Below are 15,522 nucleotides of genomic sequence, written 5' to 3'. Positions count from 1 at the left end.
AATAACAGTGTATGTCAAGGCTGGTGCTAACTACAATAACTGTGTATGTCGTGGCTGGTGCTAACTACAATAACTGTGTGTGTCGTGGCTGGTGCAAACTACAATAACTGTGTGTGTCGTGGCTGGTGCTAACTACAATAACTGTGTATGTCAAGGCTGGTGCTAACTACAATAACTGTGTGTGTCGTGGCTGGTGCTAACTACAATTACTGTGTATGTCGTTGCTGGTGCTAACTACAATAACTGTGTGTGTCGTGGCTGGTGCTAACTACAATAACTGTGTATGTCGTGGCTGGTGCTAACTACAATAACTGTGTGTGTCGTGGCTGGTGCTAACTACAATAACTGTGTGTGTCGTGGCTGGTGCTAACTACAATAACTGTGTGTGTCGAGACTGGTGCTAACTACACTTACTGTGCGTTTTCCCTTGCAACCTCACTGTGGGCTGCTTCCATTGCAACTAATGTTTAAACAAACAATCTATCCAATCTTTACTGCTACCTTTAAAATGGTAACATAGAAGACATCAAAGCCTTGTATTTTTAAATCCTATAATATTCAGTGGTTCTTTTTAATCTAACTACTTTGGCTATCTCTCTCTATGCTATCAGAGAGGCTTCAACTTCCAGAGCAGAACCAACGCCATGCTGATGAGACCCACAAGGTCAAAACTGCAGTACATAGCTGGTTGCAGATCACTGATCCCTAGGGCTCATAGCCCATGATTTAGTTTCACAAAATAGAATAGTCTATTTAAAAAAATACTGTTGTACTTACTGTATAATATTTATACATCACATAAGCCTCCCACAATAGTAATGAACCTTGATTTTGGCAGTACCTATCCTAGAAAACTAATGTCTCCCACTTACTTGGGAAATGCTTCCTCCTGGGAAGGGGTGCAAAACTGGGGAATTGGCCTATACTCCCAAATATATATTAAACCAACTATGAACCCAAGAGGGCTTCACTCACCTAAACATATTTATTAATTATATTATATTATTATTCTATGATATTATTATGTATTTCTTTGTTTATTTATTGTATTTAGTAGGTGAAATATTTCCCTATTTCTAGTCCATTAAACTCCTCTTTATCTAACTTGATTTGAAGATTGATCCATTTATTGCACATGATGTAATGAAGACTTGGTCCTTTTTTTATCACTTTACACATTACTTCTGTGTAAGTGAATCTGTCATGTTACCCCCACTCAGTGCCAGGGAACCCTGAAAACTGTGTTAAGGATCATCCTGTCAGCTCAGTAGTTAATGTCAACCTTAGCAGTTTGTATCATGTGTTATTACATGCAGTATAGAGCAGATTAGGGCACAATGCTCCTTAGCTGAGCAGTATCTCTCCAGGTCTTTGTCCCTGTCTGAGATCAAATCACTCTGGGAAGGAAGGAAGGAAGAAAGGGGGCGCTTTAAGACTTGATGAAGCGGTTCACCTTTCAGCCTGCACTAAACGGGGAGCTGAGCAATAATACATCTCCTAATCTGCTTTATTTCAATAAAAGGCTCCAGAGGACATACCCCTGTGATCAACAGAAGGGGGGGGGGGGGGGGGGGGTGGACTCAGTGCTGATGGTGGGAGGGAGGGGGATGTGTGCAATGTAGACTGTCAGCCTGCACCTGCTTCATTTTCCTCTCTCTTCCTTCACCATCACCATCTGATCTTCAGGGATTCACGGAGTCACTCAAGTAGCAAGTAGCATGACATCAGCTGAGGGCAGTTTAACTCCCTGAAATATTCATGACATGGCAATAGGAACTGCATGCTCTTAAAGAGATCAGCTGCCTAGCTGGGGCTGTGTATCTATTCCACTGTGAGAGCATGGCTGAGGGACCTCCTCACCAGGTGGGTGAAGGACCAGAAATGAGATCTTTGTTGTGGTAGTTGCCAAGGCTATGAACTGCTGCTGTGAGGTCTCCACAAGGAAGGGGGTGTTATTGTAGCCAGAAAGGGTCACAAAGTAACATGTTGCTGCTCCATCGCAAAGCAGGAGCCAGACAGGACATTCCATGAGGCTTAGATGCACCTGCATGTGGTACCCTGAGACTAGAAGTTTTCATTGAGCTTGGTGATGCAGGCAGACAGCGGATATTATTTTTAGGGGTGGAGGGGACACACACGTGGTGGGAGGGTGAGTAGAGGGGGGGAGCTTGCAGAAGTGCTGGGGATTGGGGAATGGTTCTTGTGAACGGAGGACACGAATGATCCCCCTTTGGCACTGCTTAAGTTGTTCTGTGCTCTGCAAGGAATTAATACCCTACAGAGGAGGATAAAAAGCAAGGTTCTCACCCTGGGGGCATCTGAAGGGGAGCTGCAACTCTGATTCTGGACCCAATTTCTGCAGACCTGGCCCCAGACACTGCTCTCTCAAGGTACTGTGAAGTCTTTCTATCTATAATCCTCTTCAGTAACCCAGTCCAGCAATGACAGTGAAGTACCATCACAGAGATAATAGAATCTTAACCCAAATCTCATTCACTGGAGCCAGCCAGACACCTGCCACTTCTACCCCAATCTCCCATTGTTAACTCTTACACCTGTATCCATTGCCCATTACAGTCTGGGTAGGGAGGTCTGTTCTTTCTCTATCTGTTTTTGTTTTGCATGTTTTTTAAATGTTATTATTTTTATAATAGGTGTTGTTTTTTTTGTTTTGTTTTTTTTAACTTTTCTTTTTTTTTTTCATTTTATTAGTGAATAGCATAGATTGACAAAAAAAACTATAAAGCGCTACATTTTTGTTAATTAGGAGATTTTAAAACTGTTCATGTATCAAGCCATTCTCGTTTTATTATTGTGTTGTATATTATTTTTTTCTTATCAATGAAATTGATTACTATGTAAATGTTTCCACTCCCACTCTAAAATCTATCATTTAAATTCATTATATTTATATAATTTTCTTTTTCTTTATCACTTAAGCCAACCCTTAAAATATTAATGGGATACTTAGATTATAGGCTGTTGTATAATAAAGAGCCCCAAATAAGTTAATAATAGGTCAAATGGTTGCTAAAAGGTGCTTGGAATAATATGCCCACTCGTTTTATTCATGCCTCTTGATTAACATTGAATTTATAAATAATTTAAACTGCAATTGAATGCATGCCTTGAATTCATGTAATTTCTTTTTCTAGAGAGTGCTTGATATCATATTCAAAATATTTCGCTGTACCTAGAAGTCCCTTTTCATAGCACATGGGCGAGAATCACGCGCCCCGTGTACTAGCTTAGATTCTAACAAAGAAAATTTTACCGTGCTTTATTTTCTGTATTTCTCAATAAACATACATAAAACTGCATGCATTTTGCAATTTGAAATGATACATATAACGAGTACTGTGTCTTGTCTGTGTTGCTATATATCATAATACGAATGCCAAGTGGGAATTTTTAGGAAGAATTGGACAATATTACCAAATAGAATCATGAATAATAAGGAGCCTCTAGCTCTCATATATACAATATTAATATCGCCAATGTATTTGGATGTATTAGCCTTTATTCATATCTGACAGTTTTATTTGGTGTAATTCCCCTTGTGGACTCCGTAGGTGTAAAATTCATATGTTTGCTCCATTCTTGGCCAAAAGCTAATCAGACTAATAAGACAACTCATTGGTATTCATATGATGCTATTGGAGAGGGACCCACTGAATCACGGTATAGTAACAGAATACTGTGAATTCGTATGGGCATCCCACACACCAAGGCTTGGCACACCAAGCCTTGACATCACTGGCTTATCGGATGCCAAGATTAACCATCACTACCTTAGCTCTTATATCTGCTGTTCTGGAAGTTTCACTTTGAAAAGCTAGGGGTTAAATCCATTTATTTATGCTAATATTTGCTTGTTTTACGCAGCCCTTTAATGGACTTTATTCTGTCACAGCTGAGTGTTTTAGGGACTGTGTTTTACATCTCTGAAACATGCCTCACTAATGGTGTCCACAGAGTACTATAAATTGTTAGACAGTATTAGCATGTAGATTATTCTTCAGTGGAAGCGATAGAATTGCAGCGGAGTCTGGAAGTGTACAGGTTTAAGTAACTCCCATGAATTCAGATAAGGTTTAGACTGTTCTATTCTACCTTGGTCACATTAACATCCAATTCTGTTGAACTGAATACACTGGTGAGAGTTAAATAATAGCCATATTGGGCAAAGACTTGCCAAAACCGAAGAATTACCTTTTTTTTTAATTTCCCAAATATATCGCTAAAACCTTTTTAACTTATATAAGTGTTTCTATTTAGCCTTTATTGATCAGCACATTGTTGTATATGGGTGGGCTGGTCCCAAGATATATTCTATATAGATTTTGCCAATCTCAGCAACACCATAGTTTGTTTGGGTGAAGGTATCTTCTTTTTGCCCATTGCCAGCAGGCGAATGCAGACATTTTTTTACAAACACTCACCCAGAGGCGTCCCTGCTGGTTCACATGCAAAGTAATAGGTCATTTAGTATCCTTAATGTCGGATTAGCCATCAAGCTGTTTTGGAGCTCTGACTGCTGGAATAAATTCCCCTAAAGGCTGGCTACTGCTGTCTTATAGTCTAGAAATGACACTCTATCTCTTGTCCATGTGATGCATGTCCTACACACATTGCAAGCATAATTGCAGCTCTTACAATGACAATTTATCTGAGATTTTGTTATTGTCTGTGGGTCTAGATTAATGTCTTTAGAATTCCTAGAACATACATCGTTTTTATAACTTGGGACAGTAACCTGTTGCTCTTCAGCTGTTGTTCTACAGGGCTGATGCCTAGATTTGGGTTTAAAGCGATAAAAAGGATACATCGAAGGGCTTGATTTGGGAAAACCAATAGCTCTTCTTCTAAAGCTGCATGAAAGTGATGGTAACTAAGGACCACCTGCACCTTTTAGTTTATTAAGTACTCACCTAATCTTGACACAGAGTAACAACTCTTGTAAAGCATCGTTAAGCAATAAAACTGCCGTTAAGGTCCTCTTTCAACTTCCGATCCCATTGTGATAGTATATGTAATACAAATTCTGGGGCAAAGTTCTAACGAAGAATAACCATTCTGGAATCTATGGAATGTTCTGTCAAATTTCTCAACTTTCAGAACTTTAGAATTGCTTTTTGTTCTATATGTAACCCCATTTTTGTCCAATATGAAAGCCTCTATTTATTTGTTCACTGCATCCTCGTTTCACATAAAAAATAGGCTGTCACTGATATCATTTGGCGTTTGTGTAGTGTAATGTTATTATGCTAATAATTATAAGCGTACATTGTGCTGGTCTGTTTCTGGTGGTTTGTACCAAAGATGGTCCAAGCATATCTCATCCATCCGTTTTATAATCAATACTTTGAGAAATGTATTATGGGATGGGGTACATAGGATGCCTACTGAAATCCACACACACATCATTTCCATGTGGCTATCCAATGGCCAGAAACTGGAATTGGATATGGGATAACAGTTTTAGAAATATCTACGTATCTATACATTTACTACACACACAGCCACCTTCATACTTACATAAAAAGTAAAAATGTTTGTAGTAATTGTTTATACATCTGCAAACAGATGAAAACTATAGCCATTGCTGCCACACAAGAGTTTGAGCGCAGAGCTTAATTCTATGTGTTTTTAAATAGAAAAGTGTTGGGAGATTAACATTGGATAGAACATATATAACCACAACATATACAAAAATGTATAACACAAAGAAGAAAAACTCTCTAAATCAAAGCACACACACCCAAGTGTATAATATAAATATAACATATACAGTTAAAGGACCACTATAGGTCCCTCTAGTTTTAACACTGCAGCTGAAAACATAGCAGTTTCAGAGAAACTGCTATGTTTCACTGAGGGTTAATCCAGCCTCGAGTGGCTGTCTCCTTGACATCCACAAGAGGTCGCTTCCACGATTTACACTCAATAAATAGCACTTATTTGACGCTGGGCATCCTCACGCAGTCCAGTGTCAAATAAGATCCCCATAGGAAAGCACTGAGTAATGCATTCCTATGGGCGGGTTTGTAACTATGTAAGAAGGGGGAGTGGGTAGAGCATTCACAAGATGGTATTCAATAATAGGCATATCTCCCCGGAGGATATCTCCAAGATATAAACTCTTGTTCCAGTAATGAATGATGTAGTAGATGCAAAGCTCTAATATTGTAAATAAAAAAGAGAAATAGTGCAATATTGCAATGTATAAAAATTATTTAATAAATGATTGCACTTACAGACAGGAAGAAAAATAATCTTCATATCTCCATCCTATAAGTGGATCTCAGCAAACCGGAAATGGATCAGTAGTCCCACAGGACTAGCAGCAAACTGTACAAAATACAAGTAAAAACAATATGTATAATAAAATCAAGTCCAACGCGTTTCGAAGTCCTAGACTTCTTCAGAGAATTTTTTTTTGTTTGCACTTGGGATAGAAAATATAGCACATGTTGCTAATAAAAGGTATTCTATTGTTGTTCTCAAAACATGTTGCTCTATTGCTGTTGCATAAAGTTGAGCTGTATTAAAAGGTGTTCTATTGCTGTTGCATAAAGTTGAGCTGTATTAAAAGGTGTTCTATTGCTGTTGCATAAAGTTGAGCTGTATCTACTAGTGTCTTAACTCTAGGGGTTTACCACGGCAAGAAACGTTAGCAAGACATTTGACCCTGGTGCCTTTATCTGTTCTGGTACATTTCGGGTTACTGAAACTTAATAACTGAGGGAGTTATTTTAAATGCAAGGCACACTGATGCCAGTAACTAGACTGTATCAAGATGTTGCATAAAGTTGAGCTGTATTAAAATGTGTTCTATTGCTGTTGCATAAAGTTGAGCTGTATTAAAAGGTGTTCTATTGCTGTTGCATAAAGTTGAGCTGTATTAAAAGGTGTTCTATTGCTGTTGCATAAAGTTGAGCTGTATTAAAAGGTGTTCTATTGCTGTTGCATAAAGTTGAGCTGTATTAAAAGGTGTTCTATTGCTGTTGCATAAAGCTGAGCTGTATTAAAAGGTGTTCTATTGCTGTTGCATAAAGCTGAGCTGTATTAAAAGGTGTTCTATTGCTGTTGCATAAAGCTGAGCTGTATTAAAATGTGTTCTATTACTGTTGCATAAAGTTGAGCTGTATTAAAAGGTGTTCTATTGCTGTTGCATAAAGTTGAGCTGTATTAAAAGGTGTTCTATTGCTGTTGCATAAAGTTGAGCTGTATTAAAAGGTGTTCTATTGCTGTTGCATAAAGTTGAGCTGTATTAAAAGGTGTTCTATTGCTGTTGCATAAAGTTGAGCTGTATTAAAAGGTGTTCTATTGCTGTTGCATAAAGTTGAGCTGTATTAAAAGGTGTTCTATTGCTGTTGCATAAAGCTGAGCTGTATTAAAAGGTGTTCTATTGCTGTTGCATAAAGCTGAGCTGTATTAAAAGGTGTTCTATTGCTGTTGCATAAAGCTGAGCTGTATTAAAATGTGTTCTATTACTGTTGCATAAAGTTGAGCTGTATTAAAAGGTGTTCTATTGCTGTTGCATAAAGTTGAGCTGTATTAAAAGGTGTTCTATTGCTGTTGCATAAAGTTGAGCTGTATTAAAAGGTGTTCTATTGCTGTTGCATGAAGTTAAGCTGTATTAAAAGGTGTTCTATTGCTGTTGCATAAAGTTGAGCTGTATCTACTAGTGTCTTAACTCTAGGGGTTTACCACGGCAAGAAACGTTAGCAAGACATTTGACCCTGGTGCCTTTATCTGTTCTGGTACATTTCGGGTTACTGAAACTTAATAACTGAGGGAGTTATTTTAAATGCAAGGCACACTGATGCCAGTAACTAGACTGTATCAAGATGTTGCATAAAGTTGAGCTGTATTAAAATGTGTTCTATTGCTGTTGCATAAAGTTGAGCTGTATTAAAAGGTGTTCTATTGCTGTTGCATAAAGTTGAGCTGTATTAAAAGGTGTTCTATTGCTGTTGCATAAAGTTGAGCTGTATTAAAAGGTGTTCTATTGCTGTTGCATAAAGTTGAGCTGTATTAAAAGGTGTTCTATTGCTGTTGCATAAAGCTGAGCTGTATTAAAAGGTGTTCTATTGCTGTTGCATAAAGCTGAGCTGTATTAAAAGGTGTTCTATTGCTGTTGCATAAAGCTGAGCTGTATTAAAATGTGTTCTATTACTGTTGCATAAAGTTGAGCTGTATTAAAAGGTGTTCTATTGCTGTTGCATAAAGTTGAGCTGTATTAAAAGGTGTTCTATTGCTGTTGCATGAAGTTAAGCTGTATTAAAAGGTGTTCTATTGCTGTTGCATAAAGTTGAGCTGTATCTACTAGTGTCTTAACTCTAGGGGTTTACCACGGCAAGAAACGTTAGCAAGACATTTGACCCTGGTGCCTTTATCTGTTCTGGTACATTTCGGGTTACTGAAACTTAATAACTGAGGGAGTTATTTTAAATGCAAGGCACACTGATGCCAGTAACTAGACTGTATCAAGATGTTGCATAAAGTTGAGCTGTATTAAAATGTGTTCTATTGCTGTTGCATAAAGTTGAGCTGTATTAAAAGGTGTTCTATTGCTGTTGCATAAAGTTGAGCTGTATTAAAAGGTGTTCTATTGCTGTTGCATAAAGTTGAGCTGTATTAAAAGGTGTTCTATTGCTGTTGCATAAAGTTGAGCTGTATTAAAAGGTGTTCTATTGCTGTTGCATAAAGCTGAGCTGTATTAAAAGGTGTTCTATTGCTGTTGCATAAAGCTGAGCTGTATTAAAAGGTGTTCTATTGCTGTTGCATAAAGCTGAGCTGTATTAAAATGTGTTCTATTACTGTTGCATAAAGTTGAGCTGTATTAAAAGGTGTTCTATTGCTGTTGCATAAAGTTGAGCTGTATTAAAAGGTGTTCTATTGCTGTTGCATGAAGTTAAGCTGTATTAAAAGGTGTTCTATTGCTGTTGCATAAAGTTGAGCTGTATCTACTAGTGTCTTAACTCTAGGGGTTTACCACGGCAAGAAACGTTAGCAAGACATTTGACCCTGGTGCCTTTATCTGTTCTGGTACATTTCGGGTTACTGAAACTTAATAACTGAGGGAGTTATTTTAAATGCAAGGCACACTGATGCCGGTAACTAGACTGTATCAAGACGTTGCATGACGGTGTTAAAGAAGTTACCATAGAACAATTAACAATAAAAGCAGTTTGACTGAAATATGCTGATGCATTCTTGTTATGCATTTCCTGTGACCTTGTTGGTTGTGAGGTTCCTTAACATTAAAGTCACATGTTAGCATGCAGTCATTGCTAAGGGGTCTTTCTTAGTAAAACAAAAATAGAATGTCTACACTTCTGGGTATCTTCTCCGAGGCTTTATTATTTTCACTGTTTTGGCAGGAATTGTGATCCCTCCTGATACGTAGGGATCTGCAGCTACAGCGTCTATGGTACTTTAGAATAATGTGCCTAACTTAAGTGGTCCATTAAGGGTTGTCACATTTCCATTTTAAAAGAACTTTATAGCATCAAATATAAATATATTTACTTTTATGAACGCTTAGTAGCTTTTTTGATTTGGATTATGGGCCTTCCTTGTTTTACCAAAAAATAAAAAAATTACAGAAAGTAAAAAACTTTTCGTTGCTGCCTGATCTCTACTGTGAGATCTGTCAACCCTGATGATGTCTAGTCCAGTTAGATGCTTCTCATAGGGAAGTATTGTGGATCTGATATCCTACTGTGAGATCTGTCAATCCTGATGATGTTTTGTCCAGTTAGATGCTTCTCATAGGGAAGTATTGTGGATCTGATATCCTACTGTGAGATCTGTCAATCCTGATGATGTTTTGTCCAGTTAGATGCTTCTCATAGGGAAGTATTGTGGACCTGATATCGTACTGTAAGATCGTCAATCCTGATGATTTTTTGTCCAGTTAGATGCTTCCCATAGGGAAGTATTGTGGATCTGATATCCTACTGTGAGTTTGTCAATTCTGATGATGTTTTGTACAGTTAGATGCTTCCTATAGGGAAGTATTGTGGATCTGATTGTGAGATTGTCAATCCTGATGATGGTTTGTCCAGCTAGATGTTTTTCGTAGGAAAGTGTTGTGGATCTGTTATCGTACTGTAAGATCGTCAATCCTGATGGTGTCTAGTCCAGTTAGATGCTTCTCATAGGGAAGTATTGTGGACCTGATATCCTACTGTGAGATTGTCAATCCTGATGATGTCTAGTCCAGTTAGATGCTTCTCATAGGGAAGTATTGTGGACCTGATATCCTACTGTGAGATCGTCAATCCTGATGGTGTCTAGTCCAGTTAGATGATTCTCATAGGGAAGTATTGTGGACCTGATATCCTACTGTGAGATCGTCAATCCTGATGATCTCTTGTCCAGTCAGATGCTTCCCACAGGGATGTATAGTGTCTCTCGTGCCTAATAGGCACTAATGGCACTTTTTAAGCAAAATGGTAAAATTGCAGTTTCTCAGTAATGGCAATGTTTTGCATTGCGACAGTGGCTTTGCACCAAATCCGCTTCATTAAGATGAAGTGGATTTTGTGGTTTATGTCCCTATAATCAAACACATGAATAAATATTGCACAGTTCTAGATTATAATCAAAATGTAGATAGCAATTTGCAGTTTTCATTACAGCAATTCACCTGATTAAAAAGGTAAATATGACAGCCTGGTACAGTCACTCTGGCAAGACCAAAAAATGCATTTTGCAAGGTACTAGACAATGTGAGTGATGATCATTTTTATGTTCTAAGTGCAGAGTCAGATGAGGTTGTCAGGACATGTTCTTCTGAATGAAGGAAAACATATAATTGAACCATCAAACGATAAAGAAATGCCAACTGTTGTTGCTCTTGTAACATTTTGCTCTGAGTGCTGATTGTCAGCTAGATTTCCTGTGATCCACATGTTTCGCTACACACGCACACACAGAAAAAGGCACATGTAAATTTAAAAGGTGTCACTCGCAACTTGTGGTTTTTGACAGTTATATATTTTTTCCTCTAAAGAACAATTATCAGGCATTGCTTTGCAATTGCCAGTCACGTCTACTGTGCACAGGTTAACCCTTTACACGCTAGGTGGAGAGCCTGAAACCTCTTAACAGCCAAATCGACTAGAGTTGTCTGTCCATCCCTTCATCCATTCTGCCCATCCATTCCATTCGTCTATGTCTGTTTCTTCAATCCTTTCATCCTTTCGCCGTGTAATAATGAATTTAGATGGATCCACATTGAATATTTCTGCATTGTTTCGTAGATTTTGCCCAGTTTCCCTTTTCAAGTGAAATTACTTAAATAATATTAATATCCCCCTTTTTATGCAATCTTGAAGTATACATTTATTTTACAGCTGTCATCCTGAAAGGGGAATAATACTGATCCTATTTGTGAATAGATTTAGAATTTTCCATTTAATGATGGCAGTTTGATCATAAAGACTTCATTCTCTGAATGAGTCATCTATCCCTCAATATATTTTGTCCCTGGAATCCACAAAAGCATCTTGGTAGATTTACTCTAAACGTTGTAAACAGTGGCTTTGACCCCAGTCTGTCATAATAAACCTCCATCAGCCAATTTATTTTATTTAACACCATCCTGTATTCCTAAAATATCAATGGCATCGAATGAGGCATATGATGCATTTAAATGTAATATGCCTTTTCCACCCACCAGGAAAACCAATTGTTCCCTGACTAATGTTCAAAAACCTGGTCAGATTATTTCCCCATATGTTTGATAAATATAACTATTATTTAGATATTTTAATATGTATGCATTTCTCCCACCTCTGCACATTATCTATTCTTCTGTCAGATAAAATCTTGTGTTTTCTTTTTGCTGTTTCTCCCCAACATACATTTTTGTTATTTTTTTAAACCTAAATCTGTAGCATTAGTATAAAACTTAAAGGGATTCCAGACCCCTTAATAACTCTAGCTTGTTGAAAAGCTTTATTTGTGAAGAGTGTGTTCTATATTTTTAATTCCGCAAAAAGTGCAGATTTTAATAGAAAGTGACACTTTTATAAAATATATTGGTTACACCCCCCCCCCCTGACTTTTGAAGCAAACAACAGGTCTTGTTACTTCCTGGATTGGTTAGCTCATTTTCACTGAACTCAAGAGACAGCAATAGCCAAGAGCATTGGGAAGTCTGTGATTGGACAGTCACATAAAGTCTGGGCGGGGTTACAAAAGGAGGGCTTGCAAAGGCTGCAGACAAGTGATCTGCTGTTTTTGCAAGCTGGTTTTAGATATAACCCCATGCATAATTAAATGTATGCAAGTTTTTATTTGTGGTATATCTACAAAACAGTGATTTTTCTTTTTAAATTTTGTATTTTGGCAGTGGAGTGTTACTTTAAAGGACAACTGTCATTGTTTTAAAATTATTTTTGAACATTAATGGGGCACTCTAGTCTCTATAAACATTTCATCTCATTGATTTGTTCACCCATTCAAACATGAAAAACAGTTTTACACTAACTGGATGGACATCACCAAGGGACACTAACACCTTTAATGAGATGAAGTAGTTAGTGTCTACACTGTCCCTTTATATAACATTAAATACACTACAGAGTCTTTAAAGCGAAATGATAGGAACTATAACAATTTCACTGTCCCTCTATTATTATTATTTGGTATGTATATAACGCCAACATATTCTGCCAAGATGTACAAGAGAGGGTATAGACAAAGGCAAAACATGTATCGATACAAAAGCTTACAATCTAGCTACAATCTAACAATCTAGCCCGTGAACCTTATATCTAGCAAATACAAGATTTTTACACAAAGTGCTTAGGAAGATCATTTTTGTAAGCTTACAATCTAAAGGTAATAGTGAAGAGTTGAGAGATGAGGTCGCCGGGGTGCTTGAAGTTAGGGCCAGAGATCTGTGGACAAATGTAAATATTGAATTATTGAATAGCTTGTGAGGTAGATAATAAGTGATATTGGAGGCAGCTGAAGGAACATGCTAAAAGAAAAGGTGGAGCAACGTTTAAAAAGAATAAAAAAATCTATCTCCCTAAATATTACAAACTATCCAGAAATGAACAGTTAGAAGGCATACCATACTAATTGTTACCAACAGGTAGGATGATATTGAGGAAGATAAGAATAAACCAATTAAAGTTACTGTATTGATTAAAGATAAAAGACTGGACACTCCATACCCCCCAAAGCACTTCAACTTGTTTAAGTGCTTTATATGTGAAGAGTGTGTCCTATTTTTTTTTTTACAATGTTTTTTTTTTTAAAGTGCAGATTTTGATAGAAATTGGCATGAACATTTTTACGACCCCCATAGTTGTCAGACAATGGATCCTGTTACTTCCTGGTTTGGTTAGCTCAGTAGAGCTAAACTCAAGAGGCAGCACTTGACCAGAGCATCTACCTTGCAAAGACTTCTCATTGAGTTGCATTGGGAAGTCTTTGATTGGACAGCCACAGAAACTCTGGGCGGGGTTAGTAGGAAAGGACTTGTTTGGACTGCAGACAAGAGACTTGCAGCTTTTGCAAGTTGTTTTAGATATCACAATTAAAACATTCATGGTATCTACTAATCTACTAATCAGTGATATTTATTTATTTTTGTTGTATTTGGGCAGTCCATTTAATTCCTTGCAGACGATATTGCAAACTGTTAGAAATGTTTGATTTTGCTGAGGGGAATCAGGGTACAGGTCTGAATATGGAGAAAGAATATCGGGGTCTGGCCTGACCACAGCACGGTCCCCACTTGAGGTGTGGCTAAAACACTGATTATACTCATCCTTCTAGCCATTCCAATTTATACCATGCACAGCTGTAATAGGCTGCAAGCAGTCACCTGATACACTCAGCCAATTAGCACCACCCATTGCGGCTCAGGCTAATACTTCCTCATTAGCTAGAGCAGCAGAGGGAATGAGCTACTCGGGACTCTCGCTTAGCATTAAACTATTTTAAATGGTTTAACACTGATTAGAAGGACAGCACCAGGCGACTCCAGACACTAAAACCACTTCAATCAGATCAAGCTGTTACACTGCCTAGAGCAGCGGGTCGCATGCGGCCCACAATGAGTATATTTGTGGCCCAGGGCCGGACTGGCCTCCCGGGATACCAGGAAATTTCCTGTGTATTATATAGGGGGGGAATGGAGGGGGAGGACAGAGTAATACATTGGGGGAGTGAGGGGGCAGTGTATTAGAGTGGTGGGAGTGAGGGGGCAGTGTATTAAATTGGGGTGGGGGAAGGGAGGCAGTATATTAGAGTAGAGGGAGTGGAGGCAGTGTATTAAATTGGGAGGAGGAAGGGAAGGCAGTGTATTAAATTAGAGTGGTGGGAGGGAGGGGGCAGTGAATTTGTTTGGGGGAGGGAGGGGAGGCTGTGTATTAAATTAGAGTGGTGGGAGGGAGGGGGCAGTGAATTTGTTTGGGGGAGGGAGGGGAGGCTGTGTATTAAATTAGAGAGGTGGGAGGGAGGGGGCAGTGAATTTGATTGGGGAGGGAGGGGATGCTGTGTATGAAATTAGAGAGGTGGTAGTGGGGGCAGTGTATTTGATTGGGGAGCAGTATATTAGATTGGAGGGAGGGGGGAGCCACGGTAGGCTGTGTATTCAATTGGGGGGGCATAGTAAGTAACTTGAAGTGAAGCTCTTAAGTTAATTATATATATATGCACCCATGATTACATGTTTTTGCATGAGAATAATACAAGTAATTTAGTTTGTGTTGACTGTTATACAGGCTGTACACTTACTACTTTACATTGTAGCAGAGTGTCATTTCTTTAGTGTTATTGCATGAAAACATATAATAAAATATTTACAAAAATGTGAGGGGTGTACTCACTTTTGTGAGATACTGTATAAGGTATAACGACTATTAATTCCCATGTAGTTGAAGCCGTCCTAACCTAATCAAACCCAATTTATTGCAGATTGTGCTCAGCTGGCATGCGTAACTGCAGCTGTGCATGTGTCATGGCTATTGTTTGTCAAGGCAAGCATCGTACACATATCTGTAACAGACCAGACTTTAGGGCCATCATCTTCAGCAGGGCCATTTGTGACATCGCTGTGCAGCAACAGTTCACGGGGAAACTTGCAACATGACGCCATTAAACTCAGGTCTTACCAAAGGCGCATTAATTATGTCAAATATGTATAAAGTGTTTTGTAAAATATTATTTTATATTGTGCTCTTGGTGTGTTTTGGCACTGAATATGAATGTATAATTTAAAAATGCTATCTCCAAATGCTGGGGGACGTGTTAAAATGCTCAATTTGTGTGAAAAAAAGCATTTACAGATGTGTCAAATCAAAAATGTTATCATTATGCACAATATGGAAACCTTACAGAATGAAGGTTGTTGTCGTGCAGGGACAGATTTGTTAGTAGGCAGAATAGGCAGCTGCCTACAGATCCCAGTCCACATTGAGTGCCTAAGGTCCATAGTGCATTTCTCCTTTTTAGACATGGGCTAATGCATGAATAATAGAATCTGTT

The 15,522-nt window shown here is 38.2% G+C and overlaps 1 protein-coding gene across 1 annotated transcript in view; it reads left to right on the top strand.

Annotated features, from left to right (window-relative positions):
• The first annotated feature begins 2,194 nt into the window (after positions 1 to 2,194).
• CDH23 (cadherin related 23) overlaps positions 2,195 to 15,522 on the top strand; it is a 909,735-nt gene continuing 896,407 nt past the window's right edge. The window contains exon 1 of the mRNA XM_063435341.1: positions 2,195 to 2,390. The gene's annotated coding sequence lies outside the window, so the exon portion shown is untranslated. The remainder of the gene's footprint in view (positions 2,391 to 15,522) is intronic.

This window comes from Pelobates fuscus, chromosome 10 (genome assembly GCF_036172605.1).
Source record: "Pelobates fuscus isolate aPelFus1 chromosome 10, aPelFus1.pri, whole genome shotgun sequence".
Taxonomy (NCBI): Eukaryota; Metazoa; Chordata; class Amphibia; order Anura; family Pelobatidae; genus Pelobates; species Pelobates fuscus.
The sequence above is the reverse complement of the archived record's forward strand: the minus strand, read 5'-3'. Positions and strand labels throughout refer to the sequence as shown.